The 22243-nt window shown below is 38.4% G+C and overlaps 1 protein-coding gene across 3 annotated transcripts in view; it reads right to left on the bottom strand.

The window, feature by feature from the left end:
* The window catches only part of BMPR1B (bone morphogenetic protein receptor type 1B), a 252010-nt gene that overhangs the window by 120986 nt on the left and 108781 nt on the right, over positions 1 to 22243 (bottom strand). Inside the window, exon 1 of one of the 3 annotated variants that reach the window (XM_082759777.1) lies at positions 6602 to 6735. The exons of the other annotated variants lie outside the window; for them this stretch is intronic. The gene's annotated coding sequence lies outside the window, so the exon portion shown is untranslated. Of the gene's footprint in view, positions 1 to 6601; positions 6736 to 22243 lie in introns of those variants that run through there. 3 annotated transcript variants of the gene reach the window in all.

Here is a 22243-nt window from a genome sequence, read left to right on the forward strand (position 1 = left end):
CAATCCAGGCTGCAAAGGACTGGGAAAAATCAGAATATTTTGTCCCTTGCTAAGAGAAATGTATTCTTAAGTGCCAGTTTGACAGGAGGCAACAGGTTGGAGGTTCCTGGAACACGGAGTGGTTGCCTGGTTCCTCCTCTGCACAGTTCGTGTTTGAAGCGCTGTGGTTTTGTTGAGGTTTGTCCATGGTCAAGTCTGCCCAGACTAGCCAATACCAAAGGCAGCATCTAAATGAAGAAGTACATTATATAAAATACAGCATCTGAAGTGCATTAAAACCCCCAACTCTTTCCTCAAACCCTTCTTTCCTGTACGGTCAAGCAGGTTTTGCACATTTGAACTCCTAAAGTATGAGAACTTCCATCTAGATCAAGATGTATCTTGGGCTACTGGAACTCAGTAACTTGATTGTAAACCACAAAGAAGTGTTAAAAATGACTTTTTTCCTTTTTTTTTTTTTTTTTTTAACCCAAATATTAAACACTTCAAATAAATTAGGAACAGCATTAGACCAATAATTCACATTTTTTAAAATGACATGAAAGCTTGAGTCTTCTTCATACTGGAAGCGCCCACATTTCATTCTGTAGACTAAGAAAAACTCAAAAGGTTTGTTCACACTACAAATGTTATTTCTAAACCAACATTAACAAAAGACCATGTGTAATTCTCTGCATTCTTGGCCTGCCTAAATGGGCACTGCTTAAGCGAGTAAGCCTTGCTCAAATATGACTAGACTTCCTGTGCATGGGGAAAAAAAAAGATAAAGGTCAGTGATCAAGGGCCTAAGTGCCCACAAATAGAGTCTTCAGTAAACACACATGTTGTTGAACGTGCACCTGCTTGCAAGCCGAGCAGTGTTTCACTTGGACATTAAGTACCCTCCTGGTACCCGTACATAACATTGTTGATGTAACTATTTTAACTGCAGTTTCCTGAGCAAAAGGGGAAATTCAATGATAAGAGGATTGGTAGCAATTAGCAAATACAAATCAAACTGCAAAACATGATCCTCACTACCCGTTCAGTGAGTAAATTCTGACGTCAATTCAGTTTTTAAATATCCATGGCATCGTGCCAATAGCATCACTCTATGGGACACCTGCAGACAGGGTTCAAAATTTCTGAGCTGTGCCTGCCCTTCATGCTAGCAAGAGAACATACCCAGCTGTAAATTCAAAGCGGGAAGGAACAGAAAATGTGGAATCACTTCTGGGAGGCAAAGGAGAGCCCACTTGAATATTGGAAGAGCACTGACTCACAAAACATAAACAGTTTTCTTTGGTCCCACAAGCCCGTTTTTGCTTTTGGATTTGCTCTCAAGTTCATTACACAGCCTGAAGCTGTGCAATAGAACAGTTCCCAAAGCCATCAGCATCAAGCTGTGGAGTTGAAAAGACACAGGTGACTCTTTTCTGACACTGAGGAGTATCATGATTGAAACAACACTGGCATAAAGAGTAAATTCTATGCCCTCTCTTCTGTGTCTACATAAGAACCTATAAGAAAAAAAAAATAAAACTAGAATAAAGAGTTGCAGAGGAAACCATCCTGAAGATGGAAATAAATAATTCAATGTTTACTACCAGGAATCAGTTTGCCCCAAGATGAAATCTGAATAGAGAAAAACTTAGTAGAGATTACCAGGAATATTTATTAAAAAAAAAAAATTAAATCTCTTCAGTAAACCAAGATCTCTCAATAAACATTTCCTCAAAAAAATCACAGAAGGAAAGATAATGTTATTCCAAATACCTAATAGCCTGCTCCGAATTAAGGAATTCACACACCAAAAATAGAATTTTCACAACAGATGAGGCACGGAAGGACTCAATAGTCAAGATATTAAGAGCCACAACATGTGAGACCTGAGCCTGAGTCCCCAACCCAGTAAACACCTCAGCACATGTACAAAGAGAAGCAGTTTTGAGTACAGAAGCTTGAGAAGCTCACTATTTAATAAGTTAATATGGGAAGTGCTCAGCTATAGTATGGGAAGCAAGGGCACATGTTCCTGATCAGGCAAATTCACAAGATAAAATCAATTTGCCTGATCAGGCAAATTCACAAGATAAAATTTTAGTCATTCGCTGTAAACAACTGTGCTCTATCACGGATTTGCTACTAGGCATATTGATCTTTGTTGTTCTGGTCCTGACTAGAAAACTCAGTCCCAGATCCAAGACATCTTTACTGATTAAAATTTCTTCAAAGCTGATGCATCATAAGCAATCCTCCCTCTCTGGCATGTTATCATTTTCCATCAGAAATGATGCTCAGCTCTTCACTTCCCCCATGATAAATCAGTGAAACCACCAAGAATTGCATATGTCATTAGTGCAACATACCTTACATACAGAACCCGAAGGGTTATTTTTATCCAAGGCATACACCTATCTCTAAGAAGTTATCTTTGCATGTCTACATGCATACATATTTTTATATTAACTAGCTCCATTCCCCCCTTCCTTTCTTTCCATTTACTTCCATGGCTAAGCCATAATCTCATTGACAGTAGGGCTTGGATCTTTTCCTCTTTGATCAGTGCACAGTATATTGTAAGTGAACAACATACTGCTATTAAAACATGACATTGTGAACAAAACGCCAGTCCATTTATATAGTCTAAGAAATTGTTTTACTGAGCGCAAACACCACAAAATAAAAATAATAGTGGGCAATTACCCTGAAATTCTATATTTAGTAACCAGTGCCTATAAGGTAAATAACAGAAAGTTAACTTATGAAATGGAGGGAAAAAAAAGGCATTTTAAGTGACACAATCTAGTTCATATGGTTAGCAAGCAGAGCCTGAAACAAAGAGCAAAGCTCTTGTAAAAGTTACTGTGATGAAAAGATTGCTTTTTGCTGCTATAGCCATAGTCTACACACCTTTTACCCATGAATACAGAGCATGGATAAAGCTGTTTTATCAACCTGATTACCTATTTCTGACCATGAGTCCTCAAAACGGACCACAAAATCAAGCTAAATAGCAAGCAAACACAACATGAAAGCAAACCCATGGGTTTATATCTCCCTTGGAAACACAGCTGCTAAAGCCAGGATGTTTTTCAGACTTCATAATGACCTCACAAAGGGGCAGGGTCACCTCTGGCATTCAAGCAACAATGAAGGTTGCCTGCATCCAACCCCAAACATGACATGGCCATGAAGAGCCATGCCCACCATCACCCACTCACACTCTTACTGCGAATCTTCAAGTGTTTTGTGGATTTGACTCCTGACCCATTTTAGTTGTGATTTAATTGATAAAACACGACCACATGGGAGATTGTGGAACCTGACGTGGATGCTCTGAGGGATGACATTCAATTCATTGTTTGGGGTTCCAGCTCACTTTCGTGTGTTTTCAGAAGCCAAGGAGGCTATAATAGCAAATTTAGATTTTCAAGTGGAATAACCGCACAACAAGTAATTTAACACTGGTGATCCGTTTTAAAAGAACCAATTAACAGGAAGGGCTTTGATTCGTAGGTATTTCTACATCTGTATTCCTGCTCCAATTAATAAGGGGAGGCATCACAAAAAATAAAATAAAATAAAATAAAATAAAATAAAATAAAATAAAATAAAATAAAATAAAATAAAATAAAATAAAATAAAATAAAATAAAATAAAATAAAATAAAATAAAATAAAATAAAATAAAATAAAATCTGCTCATCTTTCCAGTGAAGCCCCCCATGTCATTAGTTTTGTGAAACCTCTGGGAGCAAATTTCAACCCCTCTCAGCCTTGGAGCTCACCCCCCCACCTCAGCAGGTAATCACTTGACAGCCCTCCCACATATATTAACAATAGCCAAACAGCCCCAACATTAACCCCTGCAATACCCAATGTTGTCACAATTCCTACAGACACAAGTGCTAAAGGGGCAGCGTGTGACTTTTCTCACCCCAGCCCCAGCAGGTAATTGGACTTTCCATGGATAATCCCAGCTATCAGAGAGAAAATCTCTGCCTCTACAGTGACCCATTAGCGCAGAGTTCACTGATCAGTAGGTTAACATGCCATTAAAGCATCCCTCTGTGGGGCTTAGGAAGGGTCAAGAAAACTCCATCACAAAGAACAAAAATACCTACAGAGCTCACGCATAGTTATATCAAGATCTTCAGGAACAGGTCAAACTCTGCTCAGAGGCTATTTGCTTCCCTGGGGCAGGACAACTGCAGTATCTGAAATCCTGACATCATTCTCCATGGAGTCCTTTGAACATGACTTGAATATGCAAAATAGAAAATGTTTTACTAAACTATATGGGAAAGCAAACAATCCACCTCACTGTAAGTTCGGGTGGCTAACGTTATACACCAGCTACTCCACAAAAATGCACACACTTGTAGCTTATGGTCACTGGTTATAAATGTGGCTTACCAACAGTTAAGCCACATTAACACAGGGCAATGATATACACAGAGGCATAGTCTTCTACACTGAAGAGCACTTCATGCTCGGTAAGGACCATGCAAATCCTCCAATAGTAAATAATTTGTGTGCCTATAGAAGTAATAGGCATGGTAATAGAGAAAAATACAATCACAACAACTGTCAGGGCCGCAGTCAGATGGGTATGTGCAGTCCACATTTCAGAGCTTCATTGTTGTGACTAGTGTGTATTATTCCACTGTGTCCAAAAACACCATGCTAAGATCCTTTTCAACAACTATGCTTTCTCTCACTTCTAAGCAGTTGTCTTTGTCAAGATACTAAACACACACAAAAAAATAAATATTAAAAAAAAAACAAAACAAAACACCCATATCACCTTCCAGCATAGATAAATTGGGTAAGGAAGAGGGAAAAAACAGGAAGTTTCAGTTTGCATTTATCATTTATTTATAAACCTCAAAGAAATGCAACAGTCCTGTCCTCTATACCTCTGTAAAATCCACTGCTTAAGGGACAGCTGATATTTTTTATTTTTTTTTAAGCAAAACTCACATACTGGAATAGCTCCATAATTCCATAATGAGAGAATTTCCCAGCAGATTAGTTTTATTAGTGTTAATTGTCCATATAACACACATTTCTGTCTTGCCTGTTGCATTTCCCAGAGCAGCTTCTTAACATTTCTAGCATCTGTGATAACAAGTGCTCCAATCAAAACAGACCCTATGATACACATAGGAAATAATGATCATTAAACGTATATACGCTTTTCTACAGGTTCTCATATAAACTGCTTTTCTTCTCTGGAAACCACCGCTGTTCTTACACTTTGCTTGGTAAGTCTTAAAGCAGCAGACAGCAGCTTACATTACGCGCCCTGTGCGTGCAAAACGTTGGTGTTAACAAGTGAAGTTAAGGATCTAACATGAGCCCTATCTTGCACTTCCTCATATTTGTTAGTCTGAACCTCAAGCTTGAAGTTATTCTAACACACTTTTGTTTTCAACACATATTCAGTATGTGTCTAACACCCTCTGGAGTTGCAAGCCACCCTCCCACTCACCCCCAAAAAACTTCAACTAGTGCCAAAGTCTATATTTTCTTAACTTAAAGAAGTAATTCCAGGGCTGTCAACTGATAAATTTCATTCAGGGAAATGCTGTGTTCTTTAAGCAACACATTAATCTTCTCTGAGCTAACCATAGTAAACATAAATGTTGAATTGTACAGATTTCATGTGTTGCTGCCAGGAGAGAGTTTTAGAAGAATTATCCCCTTTTTAGGTAACCTGGCTTTTAAAATTACACCCTAGAATATGCAAACAAAGAAGACTAATGAACTCAGCAGCCTGCGTGCGTTCAGGAGGCTGTTGAAAAAGATACTGTGAGTAATGGAAAGAGGTTCATTTTTCAAAAGCTGTATGGAGCTGCCTGGGTGAAAGCGAGTGAGGGAGAATCTTTCTTGCACCTTGGTTATAGCAGTTTGCTGTAAACACTCAATTTCCCTCCTGTTATCAGGGAATATGCAGGGGTGTGTGTTCTATGTCACCTTTAACAATGTAGGAAAAAGAGGGGGGAGGAATTTTCCTCTCCTAACAACCCACTCACCTCCCCAGCCTGTTACCTTCAGTTTTGTTTTTAATAAAAGAACCGAGGTCTGTAAGAACATCCATTAACTGCTGTCCTGCTCCCCTTAGAAAAACAGTTGTTGCAATATTGACACTGATTACCTAACACAGCAGCAAACAAAAGTTTGACCGGATTTTTTTTTTCTTGTTTTCCACTGCTAAAAACCGTACATATAGGACAGCAGGATTGCTGTGCAAGTACAACCCTCTATCTACATCAAGAAGTGGATGGTCTAAAGCTTAATCTAGGCACTGCTGAGCACTAGTGTTTTAAATGACCCGCATTACACATTCAACTGTGCAGGGAAAGTAGACTCTGTGTTTTTCTTTTCTGATGCTAGCTGACCTTTTCAAGCACGTTGCTAAATGAAGAGCCAACCTGATATTCCTCTGCAGCCACAGACAAAATCACCGCACGCCGACCAGACATCCTTCCACAGCAGGCAGCGCTATGCTGTACGCAGAACATGAGCAGAGTTCTCGCTTACTGATGTGTGCCCTCAAAGAGCAGCAAGCTGGCTAGGACGCTGGAGGTAAAAATGACACTAAATCAATTACTTACCCTCAAACGTCTTGTTTTAAATCTGTTGCTTCCACCTGGTCATAGCGTGAAGCGGGACTGCTATGATTCGCCAAGAGAAGATTAAACTTGACAAGGGGGATTTATTTAATGTTGCTTAACTCACAAAAACCTGAAATAAATTTGCCTTCAGTTCAGCCAGGATTTCTCCTTCACTCCCTCTCCGCCTCTCTCTTTCCAGGACTGCTACGTAGTGGTCTATAAATATTGGCCCCAACACTTGCTCAGCGCTCTCTCCCTGCCCGTGGCACAGGTCTGTGTTACTGTACACCGCGGCATGGCTGGGATGAAGTTCTCAGCTGCTCAGACAAAGCCATGGATTGGCTCCCGAGCCTGCAACACTGCCTGCCTGGAAATACCGTTCTGCTGCCAGCTTTACAGATGCTGCGGGCCTTTCCTGGAGGCCCAACTCAGGCACAGAAGGGTAATTATGAGGCTCGTCCGAGGAGAAAAAAAATACAGCTTTTAGCAAGCAGGTGGAAAAAAGGGGGAGGGAGAAGAGGGAGGAAGCATTTCTGTTTCAGCTGAGCAGCCTAGTCTTTCTTCCACCACACTGCGTATCTAAATATCATTTATCTGTGGATTGTAGACTTTAAATCCCAGATAAAGTGCATGTCAGGAAAGCTCTCCAAAATGGAAAAGGTGAATTTTTGTCATGAAACTCAAAGCACGAGCAATAAGATTACATACGTACTTGCAGTGTGATGAAAAATTTGTTATTATTCAGGTATTTGGTGTCCAAATTCATATTTCATAATTATGCACAGCATTATAATTAGGATGAGACATCACCGAAGGTATGAATCCACAGCCCTTACCCACAATAAATTTGAACTTTGAAGTTAAAAGTCCTTCCAACAAACAGAATCACCACATCCTGCCCATCTCCACAAACCCACTGAAATACTGCACCGTTAAGAGATGGGTGCCTGGCAGTAGAGAGCAGACCCACTGAAAAGCAGTTGGTGACCAGCATAAACAGTGTTGTATTTGTCACCTGCACTCAGTTGAACACTATGGTACAGGTCCTGCAGATGTAGAGAAGTGTCTTACCTTTAATCAAAATCTCAGATGGCATACTGACAAGGTGTTTATTTTTGTTTGTTTGTTTTTTCCCACGTAAAACACAAAACTGAACATAATTGCTTTAATCAGTGGGAGCTACTGGAATTTGCTTTATCTTAAAATCAGCATCTTGTTAAGGTGGCTTATCACCACAAAATTTTCCTTACCTTTGTACTTTCCCCATGACATTTCACATATATAAACTCAAGACTGTTCCAAGGCTTACACAGGACCATCAAGCTTGCATGAATAAAACAACTGACCAGCCACTGGTACAGCCTGGCCTACTCCAGTGGCCAGCATCCTCTGACGTTACCATCAGTATCATGTCCAGTGCTCACCTGCCCATCTGCAGCTCAGTCACATAGGGAAGCTTTTAAAGGAATTTTTGAACACAACTAGAATTTGATCTCTTGCATCTACTGAAACATTGTCAATGTGTTACTACTTTTTTGCTTGCATTTGGCATGTGAGAAAAAATGGTGACCCAGCAAGTCAGCAACTTAATAAGATAGTTGTTACTATATTGCTTAAGCTCAAACTCTTAAAATGCAAGCTAGTTAGCCCTAGACCTAGATTATACTACAAATATTAATCAAAGATAACAGGTTTACTTAAAATATCATTTTAAAATTGATGATTTTGTTGGAATGTCATAGTTATATAACATAATCTCCAGAGGACACTCGGAACAGTATCTGAACAGTACAGATGAGCACAGTTCCCAAATCACCTTCTAGCAAGAGAAATACCAAAGTTTCATAATCATGTAGTCTGAGTGAAAAAAAGAAATAAAAACCTTTTGAGTGAAGTATCTTGGAAAAAAGAAAAACAGTAATGTGAAAGATTCAAGTTATTTTGAAAGGAAAAAAGGAATGCATCCATCAGCAAGAAAAGTATTATAAGGAAAAAATTATTTCCAGTAATGCTATAAAACCGGAAGATTGTAGCAGACACTGAGACCTGAATTGTACCCAGAAGAGTGGATTTTTGCAACTATAAACCAGTTTAAATAACGAAAAATATCCCAAGTATTCGGTGTGTCTTTAAAAGCATCTTATTCTGTTTTTTATTACAACAGTTACGATTCAGGAAATCATGCCAAAAGTTTTAAAAAACACAAAATAGCTTTAAAGTTTTGCAAGGTGTTTTTTTTTTCTAAGCTATTGAAAACTACCTTAGCATATCCTGCTTCTACAAACATCCAAAAATCCTTATAAAATACTTTATTACCATGTGAGAATCTCCATCTGTGTCTTCACAGTACATTGTGTTTTTATTCCCTGTAACAAATAAATTTTATTCTTGCTTTTGCTTAAATTAAGAGTTCTTGTTTGGCTGTTTCTGTCAAACATGGAAAAAATCTAACACTAAAAGCATAGATAATGTCTTGATCCTGTATGTTCAGAAAGCTCTGCTCCTCTGAGGACAGTTTTAATCTGGAAGTCTAAGTTCTACCAAGAGCATGTATTACAGACAGACTTGTTCCCATCTCCAGTTAGAACATCTCTACCCACAACTATCACACAGGATCAAAACTTCCTCCATCAGTCACAAACAGCTAAAAAATGACTTTTCAGACGTTACACGAAATGAATTGCATGTTTATGGTTTTCTGCTTGCATAACAGTCATGGTTTTTGTGCTAAGAAAGACGTGTATTGTCATGTGGTGCTTCTATTCCTGCTTCAGGAAACTCTGGTTGCTTTGGCAGAGATATGGTCATTGTATAAAGGTGGTCACCACAATGAGAAATGTATAATAAGCAATTCTGATATTTTCTTCCATATTTAGAGATTCTGAACTTTAGCAGCTTTAGATAGCTTTACTTTGATTACAGATACCAGATGTGAAACTTAGTAAATTCACAATAACTCTTAATTAATTATATCAAAAGCACAAATGCATGGCCCATCTGTTTTTCCTTAAATCTACAGTTTTAAATTAAGTGGAAACATTGGTTAAATGGGCTAAAATAAATAAAAGTATTTAATTTCACACTGCCCTGTGTCTCTATGTCAGGGAAGTCACAGAAAAGAATCAAAACTAATGTCAACGTTCTTAAGGACAGAATTGACTGTATGAATGAAAACAAAGCACCAGCTGTCTCCTATAGTCATCAAATACAGCAGAACTAAAAGGAGGCATTACTTCATTTGAATTTATAGTGTACATTTAGAAAGTTTTTAGGCGTTTTCAGAATTCAGTCTCTCCGGGAAGAAAGTGTAATCTACAAATTACGCTTGTAAAAATCTACAGCACCACTGTCCTTCCATTTTTTCAGGGATTAATACTTATCTGAAGGCTTCTGCCACGTTATAATTCCTCAGTACTGTAGGCAAATTAGTCAGTAAAAAATTATACATTTGAATTATTTTCAGTATATTTCTATTCCCTGATTCTGAAACTTTAAAAACACTTCTTTTCCTCCAAAACTTTGAATTTCTCCTCCAATTAGGAATTTCAGATATCCTATAAAACCATCACAGAACTACTTTATCTTTATAGGTAGCAGCTGATTTTCATAGTTTAAAAAAAAAAAAAAAAGGAAGTTAACTGAAGACGTATAAATTGGAATTAGCTATCATGTCTCACACTGTAAAAGACGCCTTATGTCCCCTTTTAACTAGAAAGACAGAACACAAATCCAAAATAAATCCTCTCAGTAATTCTTTCTGCTATTTTCCCTGATTAATAAATGATTTAGAACCACTGAATTAGATCTCTGAGCAGACGACTGAATCAGTAAGACCAAATGCTATGACATTTTGTACTGTTATTTTTCAATGCACCAAGAAAATTAGCACCCCTGAGGGTTTTCATAATGCAGCAAAAACTAAGACAAACCTGTACTAACCAAACAAGGACAGTAACATCTGTCATCTAGACGTGTCCCTTTTCAAATGCAATGTTCAAAATTGTGGTCATTCCCAGTTTAAGGTCTCAGTCTTCATCAAAGCCCACTCCTGTGCATACTACGCAGTAGGAACGCCTATCAGCTGTGCAGACACTACTGAGCATGGCTTCAGTTTGCTTTTATAAAATCTGGAGAATTTAAAGACATTGCTGGAAGCAATCAGTTCTTCCACATGTTTTGTGACTCAATGCAAGGAGTCATTCAATGCTATTCATGGCATACCCTCTACAGAATTACGTTAATTATTCACGAGTCTGACACTAAGTTTGGCTCTAAAAGTTAAATTTAAATAATCTTTCTTCCATCAGGAGGTTTCTAGCGACTTATGCCTTTACAGAAAATAAGATATCTGAAGAAAGCCACTGGGAGGGTGCTTGACAACTAGGGACCTAATTCTGTGGCACTTCCTCAATGAGCACATAATTTGTTTCAGTGCTGTTGCAATTTATGCGAGATCCACCAAATAAAAGTCACAACCTATGACTGTAGGTCCACTTAATATCTGCGGAGGCAACCCACTCTGAAGTGACCTGCTGTCTTGCCTCTTCAGTGACTAAGAATCTAGCCCAGAATAGCCAGTCTTGAATTCTTAAAAGCCTACCCAATCCTCTATCTATCTTCTAGGGAAGGTTCTGATGGTCTTTGGATCTCTTCTCCTCCTTGCCTTGTGTCCTTTCATATACTCTCATCCTCGACTTATCAACTTACTGAGTTCAGCTCAGGTTCAGCTAATCCTTACCACGTTTTCTGACTCCGAACTTGTTCCACCTTGACTTGAAACTAACCCCAATTGCCTTTGGGTTCCCTAAGAAGTCAAGGTTCCCCAAAATGCTTTCAACAATTGCCTTCTCTACCTTCTCCTATGACAGCATATCATCAGCATTTGTAACAAAAAACATACCGAAGGAACAGAGTTTCAGAAAGAAAATTAAGCAAGCACTAACTCCAAGCTATTCTTACTTACTGTTGTCTGCCCTGTCAGTATCCCTTCCCAGAAAGTTTTCCTTGAAATCATATTTCAAGCAATACAGCATGCGACACCCATTATAGCTCGTAACAAAGTCTTCCTCCCCACTTGTTATAAAGGGACAATTTATAGGCATTTAAGGCCAAAGAAATGCCATTTATACAAACTGATATACTGACTTACCAATACATGTTACATGTTGTTACCAATACCAAGAAAATATATAACACAATGCATATTCACGCATATACCATTGCCATTTCTCTTTCATATGATGCATTCTCATGCAGATGAACTTCAATAATCTAGCACAAAAATTTTAGCAAGAGCATAAGTAATACATGGCATAGAAATAATGAAAGTGAATTATGTTACAAATTTTAAAGGGCAAGGTCTTACTCTCAGTAAACCAGAAGGAACCAGTTAGCCTCTGATGTCATTTCTTCACTTCAAAGACCACTAAAATTTGTGGGAGTTGCAGCAGGGATTTTGTCCTGCAGTAACAGAACTGCCCAGAAATTGTGAAAGTTCATTTCTGCTTGATGCATGCATTCCATTGTTAGGAAAATCACAATCAGTTTGCACTTGATGATCTCATACCCAAATGATATCTGTTCACCCCTTGCCTCCTTTCTTTGATGTCCAGACAACTTGAGAATTCACATCTGTTTAATCAAAGCAGAAATGGACATGACTGTAATGAACCAACTGAGCAGTGAAGCATACCTTGGGAAGACACCATTAAACAGCATTGGAAGAGAAGCTGTAAAGAATAAATTCAATCATCCACTTCATGTTATGTTAATTATAAAGATGATTAGCAGGGGATACATTACAAGAGCTAAGCTCCTTGCATCCAAAGAGATAATTTCAAACAAGAAACAAATTTACTCTATCATATACATATTGGGGTAGTACTGAAAAGATTTATTTTTTCCGAAGTAGTGAATTACCAGCTGCTTCTATAGTCTTCACTGAAAAATTTGTGGGGACTATCATTGGACTTGGAGAAGAGAAATAACTGACCCCAAATATTTTTTCTCGATTTAAATTAAAGTTTTTTATTCTACAGATGGCAAACAATGTACCTTATGCTAAGTTATAATGAATCTAACATTTCAGTCAAAACTTTAACAACATTGCAATTTAAAAAAGTAAACCACCTCCCAAAACAGAAACCAGATACCCTAGATTTGCCAACTACTATGGTCAAATCTGGATTACAATGCAATACTTCAGACCTGCAAGTGAACGGACACTTGTATGCCATAACAAAGGCCATGAAGCTGTACTCCTTCTGCAGCATCCCCATACAGTCTATCTCTGGGCACACGCAACGAAGATTGCAAGGAAAGCAGCTTGTAGGAAATTAATAAATTGAATGCTTAAAAACTGATTTCAAACACCAGCTCCCATAGACTACACATGTAATTCAATACAATTTCAACCACTTTTAAAAGCACATGCAACCCAGCAGCTTCCAACCAAATCATGTCCATTTGAGAAAATTCTGTCATTTGTCTGAATTCCATCACATAACATCTGTCCTACCACTGCATAGTCACAGGCTACGAGTTCCTCCAATTAAATGTGTTTTGGATACCACTGAGCAACGAAGTAAAAGCTAACTGATTCTGTAAATGATTTTGGTTGCATTTATCAGACACATCACTGTTTCCTACCATTCTCCAGCAAGTTCAAAAGCCCGTCTACATGAAACAATACCTGGGAAAATGATGAAAGATGGGGGGAGGAAAGGCAGAAGGGTAGGGTGAGTTGTCACAGACCTCCGGTGAAAAAGCAAATGTGCAAAATAATGTAATTAGCAGAGATCATTTTCAACACATTAAATTTACAATACATATTCCTCCACATATGCTTTCCTTCAAGAATATATCCTGACAGAAGATAATGTCAGTAGAAGATGCTGCCATGGAAGGGCACTCTGAAGCAGATCCTTGTCTTTGCACATCCTCCCCTAACCCAGCAATAGAAACCAGATGGTTGCTCCTCTTTCAGGCACTATATAAAAAAAAAAAAAAAAAAAAAAAAAAAAACACTAATTGCTTAAATACAAATATATACACACACAGCTGTAGAATCATCTCTATAGCCAACACAGGCAAGCTCATTTCTAGCAATTCAGCATAGCGTATATGGCACGGTTTGAATTCCACCTGCACACAAATTCTAATGAAAGGACAATCTTCCTTAAAAGATTTCCTTCCATGTTTTCCTCCCATGCTCGAAATTCTGAGTTTAGTCATAACTAAAATATTACCTGCCGTCTTCAACAAGCACCTCAGATGTTTGTTAAATACAGCATCAACCTCTAAAGAAAAGAGCTTACAAAATGGAGAGGAAATAAAAACTAGAAAAGATCCTGTAATTTTAGATTACTAACAAAATAATTAGGAAAAATCCACAGAGAGTAAATTGCATACACTGCTCTGTTTCTCAAACATGAAAGCCTAAGTCAGTTTTGGTGAAATCTGAATTTCAGGTTCCTATGACCGTTTATCTAGTATTTTCTCCCTCGCAGCCTTAACAATTACTCTGTTTTTTTGTTAATACACTTTGTCTTCCTAAGCCATCCATCCATCTCCTTTGCCTCAGGTCTGACAGAAATGATGTAGATTTTTAACATCAGCACCGATTAGAGTTTTACTTAGGTGTGATGTTTGCAGTGTGCACACAACTGAACCACAAAAAGGGAATTCTAAAAGGAAGATAATCTCAGTTGTCTGTGAATTTGTTTTGATCAAACATGTCTCACAGTGTTTAAAATGCCAGAAGAAAGTTGTTAAAAATAAATATATAAATTTTCCTTTTTCCTGCTTCAGTATGCCTATTTGAAATCCTGAACAAGTGCCAAATACTGCAATGAGATTTTATCATATTTCATTCATCCCTGCATTACGAACCATTCTAATAACCTTCACTCACCAGAGTGGATTCTATTTAGCTCTAAAGGATTTATTCCTAGATAGCTCAAAGTAAAACAAAATTTGGATTTTTCAAGTTCTCTCTAGACTGTAAATCCTGCACTGTTATAGTTTCAACTTTTTGCTCATGAGGTTAATGGAGAGAGGAAAAAAAAAAAAAAAAAAAAAAAAAAAGAGCAATTGCATTCTAATTTATGTTATTTTCTTAAATATGTCCACAATACAGATTTGTCACATCTGAAGAGTTACGAGGTGCAAAAGGACGCTCACTCTATGAGATGGGTGGGCTACACTGTCACGAGGGCTTCAGAGATTTAAGAACAGCTTTCCCCCAAGCACCATCTAAGGGTCCAAGCCCCCAAAATGCTGGGTGTACTCGATCAACAATGCACTCAAAACAGGGGTTTGCAGAACCTGATGCTATGTGCTTGGCTGATACAAACACGTGAGAGCATTGCATTCCCTTGTAGGCTAATGAACACACGTAAACTACATGGTGATGAATGAACTCACCTTTTACGAGCACAGCCACAGGGAACCGTGCCTCTTAGCTGAAGTAGCTGGTAGGGCATTGGGTAGGAAGGGAACACTGAACATACAGTGGGCCCTGCTAGAGGTCTGTTATTAACTGTTCTCTGCCATATTGCCGTTTACGGGCATGCTCCCACTCTTTCAGCACACCGTTGCTTACCTTTGACTCTAAGGTTCTTTGTTTCCAAGTAATAAATACTTTGGGCTCCAGGGAGCAGACAGGAAGATCATACATGACTCTAAAAAACTTTACTGTCGATAGATTATTGTAACTGCCTATTCACTATTAGCTGAAATGGTATTAACTGCACACTTAATAAATAGGCTATTTGTTCTTTTCAACTGAAGCAATACTGTAACAGGACTTCTGAAGAGAAGACCATTAAAAATATAAAGACATCACACAGCAAGTAATTTGGGGAATGTGGTTTCAGTTTTCTGTTCATCCCAGCACAATCAACAAATGCTGCATCAATTAAAATTGCTGCTGCTTGAATAAAAATCAACTGCAGGCCTCATACACTACAAGAGCAATCTTGATGTTTCCCAGAAATAAGGCATTAATGTAAATTATAACCATGTTAGCATGGTTTTATAACAACATAGAGTAATCGTTTTGCTCTTCTCTGGACAAAAACAGAAGCCTTGGCTCTACCAGGGAATAAATAATGCCCCAAGCCACAAGCCAATGAACCCAGTGAAGAGCAAACTTAGCTGCAAACCACCATCAAGTTGTCTGAGTGGAAGCCATAAGACTCCTTTATTTTTAAAAGGAACTTCATTTCACTTAGAAGCAGAAGAAAATATTCCCATTTATGTTGTAATTCAGTCTATTTAAATATTATCTGATACTCACTAAATCTTTTGTACTCAAAGCATTGCTTTTAAGACAGCACTTAATAAACTATGCGCAAAATAAATGTCTCTTTATGTCAGCAAGAAGGAAAAAAAATAAATTGCTTATAAGAAGCCTGTACAATTAAGAAACAGAATAGAAGCAAACAGAATAGAAGCATGCTGTAAGCATACTGTACAGGAGGAAGAGAATAATTGGGAAGGAAGAAAGAAAAAAATCAAAATACATTATTCTAAACAGTTACTTGAAAAAAAAATGAAAGAAGAAGAAAAGAAGAAGAAAAGAAAAGAAGAAGAAAAGAAAAGAAGAAGAAAAGAAAAGAAAAGAAGAAGAAAAGAAAAGAAAAGAAAAGAAGAAGAAAAGAAAAGAAAAGAAAAGAAAAGAAAAGAAAAGAAAAGAAAAGAAAAGAAAAGAAAAGAAAAGAAAAGAAAAGAAAAGAAAAGAAAAGAAAAGAAAAGAAAAGAAAAGAAAAGAAAAGAAAAGAAAAGAAAAGAAAAGAAAAGAAAAGAAAAGAAAAGAAAAGAAAAGAAAAGAAAAGAAAAGAAAAGAGCACCAACCATGGACAGCAATTACTGTAGTTAATCTGCAAGATTTTTAATGAGAAAAAGCATTATGTAAGAGCTAATACTTTAGTCATCCATTCCCATGATAAAAGCAACTTTATCCTATCAGTAATCTCCTATTAAGATATAAAAATAACCTGATATAGTTACACAGATACTCAAAAGTTCCTATGTGGTACATTTGTGTTTCTAAGGTGCTTCTGAAGAAATCTTACAAGAGGGTTCCTACTGAAGAACAGTAAAAGAATACATGTGAGAACTGATGATGGCCACACAAGTAATATAACACACATTGAAGAACATCCATCTCTTCATGGCATTGTATGATAGTGTCATTATATATAGCACAAAGAAGCACAAAGTGATTGAACTTTGCAAATAAAGTCTGAGTTCTGCAGTCCAATATGCCTTTTTCCCCCCACTGTATTATGTATTTATGAACATATATATATTTTAATATGAAAAGCAAGGTCAAAAAGCAGTGTAGATTTCAGATACATTTATACATGTAACTTTTATTTATTTATAATATTAACTTCACAAGCTTGTTTACTCAAGTGTACCAACATTTTGTTTTCAGTGGAAATGTTCTCAGTGCAGTCTGGGAGAGTAAATAATGCTACTTATCTGCAAACACCTTTCTCATAGGTATCTCACTTCGTTTCTGATGTTGGACTTCACCAAACAGCAGGATGCCCATGCTCACAGCTAGATACCTGCTGCTGGACAGCTACAGTACTCATGGCAGAAGGAAAAACAGAATTAGTGATATGTAGTGAACTAGGCTTGCTTGGATCAGACTAAATATTTGAGTTACAGTCAAATTCCTTCTAAAACTTACATTGCCAGCATATGTATGAAACAAGATGAGTTCACTGGAGGAGAAATATAAAATAAGGCTCCAATGCATGGGAAGGGCAAACTACTTCCTTAAGTGTTTCTCAGAAAAATGGATTTGATTTATTTCTTGCAATCCTATATAAATTACTTTTTTTAAGAGCTAGTTGTTATAACTGGTATCACTCAAGCATGCATGGGCAGGAAGATTTGATGCTTTCAGTTCCTCAGCTATACTCCTCATGCATCTTCCTTTTCTTCACAAAATTAACTAAATCTCTATTCTCTAGTATATTAGTATATTCTCTATAGTATAGAGCATATTCTCTATACTATATATACTATACTATATAGGATTGAGTATATAGTATAGAGAATATACTAATATAGTATATTCTAGTATAATAGTATATTCTCTAACGCAAAAGTCTCACGATTTAAGATTCATTGCTACTGGGTCAGATGTTATCTTTGGTTATACCAGCAGAAATCCCATACTGACTGCTGCCAACAACAGCTACAGAACCACACACAGTTTGCACTAGTCTTTAACAGCAACTCTTTCTATTACCTAGTTGTGAATCACATCAGCAGCACCAGAATTTCATGACGAGTTTTCATACTTCCATCCTCTCAAGCTCACTTTCTCTGACAAGCCAAGACAGGAAAGGCAGAAGAAAAATGAGTATGCTGGGTCTAACCTGAAAAATCTTTCTGGGGTCTGAAATGTGCACTCATGCCTGGGACTCCTTGATGCAGCTTACTGGTAGCCATCGATCCACTTCCAGAGAGCATGGGGAAGTTGAAGTATCACCGCCGTTTGAAACAGGCCTCAGTTCTGCTTTTTGTTACAAAAATACTCGCTGCTTCACGTTCTCAGACCCTCCCACCCAGAAGCATGACTTCCAACTAAAAGATAGTTACCATTTATGCGCACCCAAAAGTGACTCAAAAAAGTATGCAACATAAAAGTAACACAAACACATTTCAAAGTGGCATTGGAAGCAATGAAAATAATTTTAGTACCATCTCAACCACCCTCTTAACTAATCCCTTTATCTTTGAATGCACAAACAGCACACTAACTAATGAAAAACTGCTCTTACATTTCCCACAACATTTCCATGCTTTTCATCACTGTGGATCAAGTCTGAAAATGGTCATATATTTCCTTGTTACGGAAAAGAAGAACTACATATACCTTCAGAGTAGTCCAATATCTATTTATTGTTTACGGTCTAGTGAGAAACATGGTATCTTTTAGATAAAACACAACTCCACAGTGAATTTATTACTTCATATAATCCACTGTATAGTTGAGGTTAGAAAGCACCTTGGGAAGTTACATCCAACCACCCTGCTCAGAGGTGAGTCGCCTGGAGCGGGTTCCCCAGGGCTGTGCCACCTTGGTTTTGGATGTTTCCAATCATGCAGACTCCACCATCTCTCCAGGAAACCTGTGCCACTGCTCAGTCACCCACATGGTAATTTCCCCCCCTTTTTTGTTGGAACAGATTTTCTTGTATTTCTCATTTGTGCCCATTGCCTCTTGTCCTATCTCTAGGTGCCACTGAGCAGAGCCTGTGTCCATCTTCTTTCCTTCCCCCTTCCAGGTATTAACATTCATCGCTAAGATCCCTTTGAGCCTTCTCCTCTCCAGGCTGAAGAGTCCCAGCTTCCTCAGCCTTACTCACAGAAGAGAAGCTCAAAGCCCTTCATTGATCTTCATGGACCTTTGCTGTACTCATTCCAGTAGCTCGATGTCTCTCTTGTTCTGGGGAGCCCAGAACTGGTCCCTGAACTTTAGCTATGGCTCACCAGTGCTGAGCAGAAAAGAAGGAACCCTCGTCCTGCTGGCAGCACCCTGACAATACAGCTTAGGAGAGTAGTGGCATTCTGCCACAACACTGCTGGTTGGTGTTTATCTTGTTGCCTTTTTAATATTTTCTATTCCCTAATTCACTGTTACATGAATGTTGCTGTCTTCAGCTCTATTTGAATTTTACAAATTTGAGACTTATGCCAGTGAAAATTCTTCTCATTAGTCTAACATTCACATAATAATATCATTTTGCAATCCAAAACAGTTTAATCCATTTTTAGTCATCTAACCAAAGCTTGGGTTTAAAAATAAGCTACAGAAAGAAGGCAGATGGACTTGTAACTAATGAACCTACCAAAGTAAGTAAAATAGACAATGAAATATCTCTGATCTAAGCAGCAAACTAGAGAAAAAAAATAAATATAAATATATATATACACACTACAAAATGAATAGAAAAATCTCACTGTATACCACAACTTTTTGGTTGACCAAAGATCATAATTTATTCAGTCAGGTACAGATGTTTCCACAATTATTCACAGTCTTGGATTTGTTTCAAGTCACTATTCTCAACATGTTTTTGGAAACTGCTAACATGTAATGATCAAGAGCCCATGCATCAAAGTACTAAATTATTAAAAATGAGACCTCAAAGCTCGAGAAGCCATTGACTATTTCCTTTAAAAAACTATCCGGTGTTTAAAAAAAAAAAAAAAAATCCCTGCTTTTTTCAGTCTTCCAAAAGCATGATACACTAGCTACTAGCTGAAAAGGAAAAATAGGGGAAAGGCTGTGCTGAACACTGTTCCATGCAGTTGCAAACTGATTTTTATGACTAAACAGCAAGAGTATGCAACATGTGGCAAGAAAGCCAATTATGGCCCATGGGGTTTTAAAATGCAGCCAACAACCATCTCGCTCCCTGTAATTACATAACTGATTAAAAACTAATTAACTGTATGTATTGCTTGTTAACACAAACAAGAAAATTTTGTTCAGCTATCTGGGAAGCTGGCAGCCTAGGAAAACAAGGTTGTAGAGCATTCTTGTGGCTTTAAATATATATATATATATAAATTAAAAGGGAATTCAGAGTTCTGATAGAGTTGTTTTGTTTATGTATGTGAATTTCCAAAGCAAGTCCTGCACTTTGAAGGTCTATAAACTCAAGACTCCGCAACCCCCAAACTACTACAAAAGCTCAGTGTGTCAGGAAGGTGAATATCTCCAGATATTCTTGCTCTCAGCTGGAGCCTTTCATCCCCCTCCAGAGCATCGCATGCTTGCTTCTTCAGAGTGAGGACTATGGATTTATGTTCCATGATGCCTCACTGCTACTTGCCCTCATATCCCCCGTATTTCCTCCATCTTGCACAGTTCCCCCTTTATGTACATACCCCTGAAACTGCAAATGACAGGGATCTCAGCAGCTTCCTGCACCCCAGTGACGTCAAATGACAATATGCATTTTTGCTGCTTTCAAACTATACTTTAACAAACTGGTTGCCCAACTTGCATGTGCAATTGTCCAGCCGAAAAGGAAAGCAGGAAGAATAACTCAAGATGATAGGACAGCTTTTTTTTTTTTTTTTCCTCCCAGGGATAACATTACTTTGACTCTCTCTCGCACCCAATTTCTAGTTATCTTGCAGAAATATTGTTTTTTTTTTTTCACTCCCATCTGTCACACGAACTAGGTTAAAATTGGCTACTGACTGTTAAACACTAATAATACATTCTTCAGATGGAGAGCATGGTCACAAAATCCTGGTGGGAAACCAGTCTCAGGGGAATTTTACATTAACATTTCATGCATAGTTTTGGGGAAATGTTTGAGCAATACAAGTCCAAAGATACTGGGCACTCCAAAGCGGGCACCCTTAAAATAACTCCTCTCATCTGTTGTGCCATGTATCAACTTCACAGAATCCCTGATAAAAGCCTGGATATCTCATGTCTGGGGATGCAATCCCCTTCTGAGGACTTCTGTGAGGACTTGTACAGGTGTAGGCAGTTTGGTCTGTGTATGGCCTGGGAGACAGCAAAAGGCTGGGAAGAGTAGGCCGGTGGCAAAATCAGGGAGGAGGGAAAAGGATATTTAACAGGACCTGAATGTAGCAAAGAAGAGGCAGATGAGGGCATATCTAAAAGGCAGATGAGGGTGCATAGGTTCCTGCCCAGCAAAGTCAGTAAGTGTTTCTTGGGATGCATTAAACACAGCACTGCTAGCTGGTCAAGGGAAGGGATTGTCCCCCTCTGCCCTGGTGCGATCTCACTTTGAGTGCTATATGCAGTTCGATCGCGACAGTATAAAAGGAACTGTTAAGAGAGTGTCCAAAGGAAGGATATACAAAGGTGGTGAAGGGTCTAGAGGGCAAGACCTCTGAGGAGCGGCTGCAGTCCCTTGGTTTGCTCAGCCCAGAGCAGAGCAGGCTGAGGGGAGGCCTCATGGCGGCCTGCAGCTCCCTCACGAGGGGAGCGGAGGGGCAGGCGCTGAGCTCTGCTCTCTGGGGACAGCGACAGGACCTGAGGGAATGGCACGGAGCTGGGACAAGGGAGGGTTGGGCTGGGTGTTAGGAAAGGGTTCTTCACCCAGAGGGTGGTCAGGCACTGGAACAGGCTCCCAGGGAAGTGGTCACAGCACTGAGCCTAATGGATTTCAAGAAGCTTTTGGACAGCACTCTCAGACATGTGGTCTGATTTTTGGGTGGTCCTGTGTGGAGCCAGGAGTTGGACTCAGTGATCCTTGTGGGTCCCTTCCAACTCAGGATATTCCATGATTCTGTGATTCATCAGTCCTGCAGAAAACGGACATGCTTGGCCACATGTGCCATTTGCAATTGAGGTCCAAGTGGGCAAGAAGGTCTTAGCACAAAAACATTCACCTGGGAGGAAGAGATAGCATTTTTTCACAGATGGGAAATAAAAGAATTAAAACTTATTTTTGAAGTGTATGAAATATTTTGCCTTTGTGCTCCTCATTCTAACAATGAATAAAATGCTTTGCATAATGGCAACTGTTTTAAAAGTATTAATTTAAGATAGTTAAGGAAGCTGTTATGTTATCTACTGCAAAACAGCAGAATGAAAAATCCAACTTCTGTCTGACTTCTTCCTTC

The sequence above is a fragment of the Aythya marila genome (assembly GCF_965140915.1).
Source record: "Aythya marila genome assembly, chromosome: 4".
In the NCBI taxonomy this organism is placed as follows: Eukaryota; Metazoa; Chordata; class Aves; order Anseriformes; family Anatidae; genus Aythya; species Aythya marila.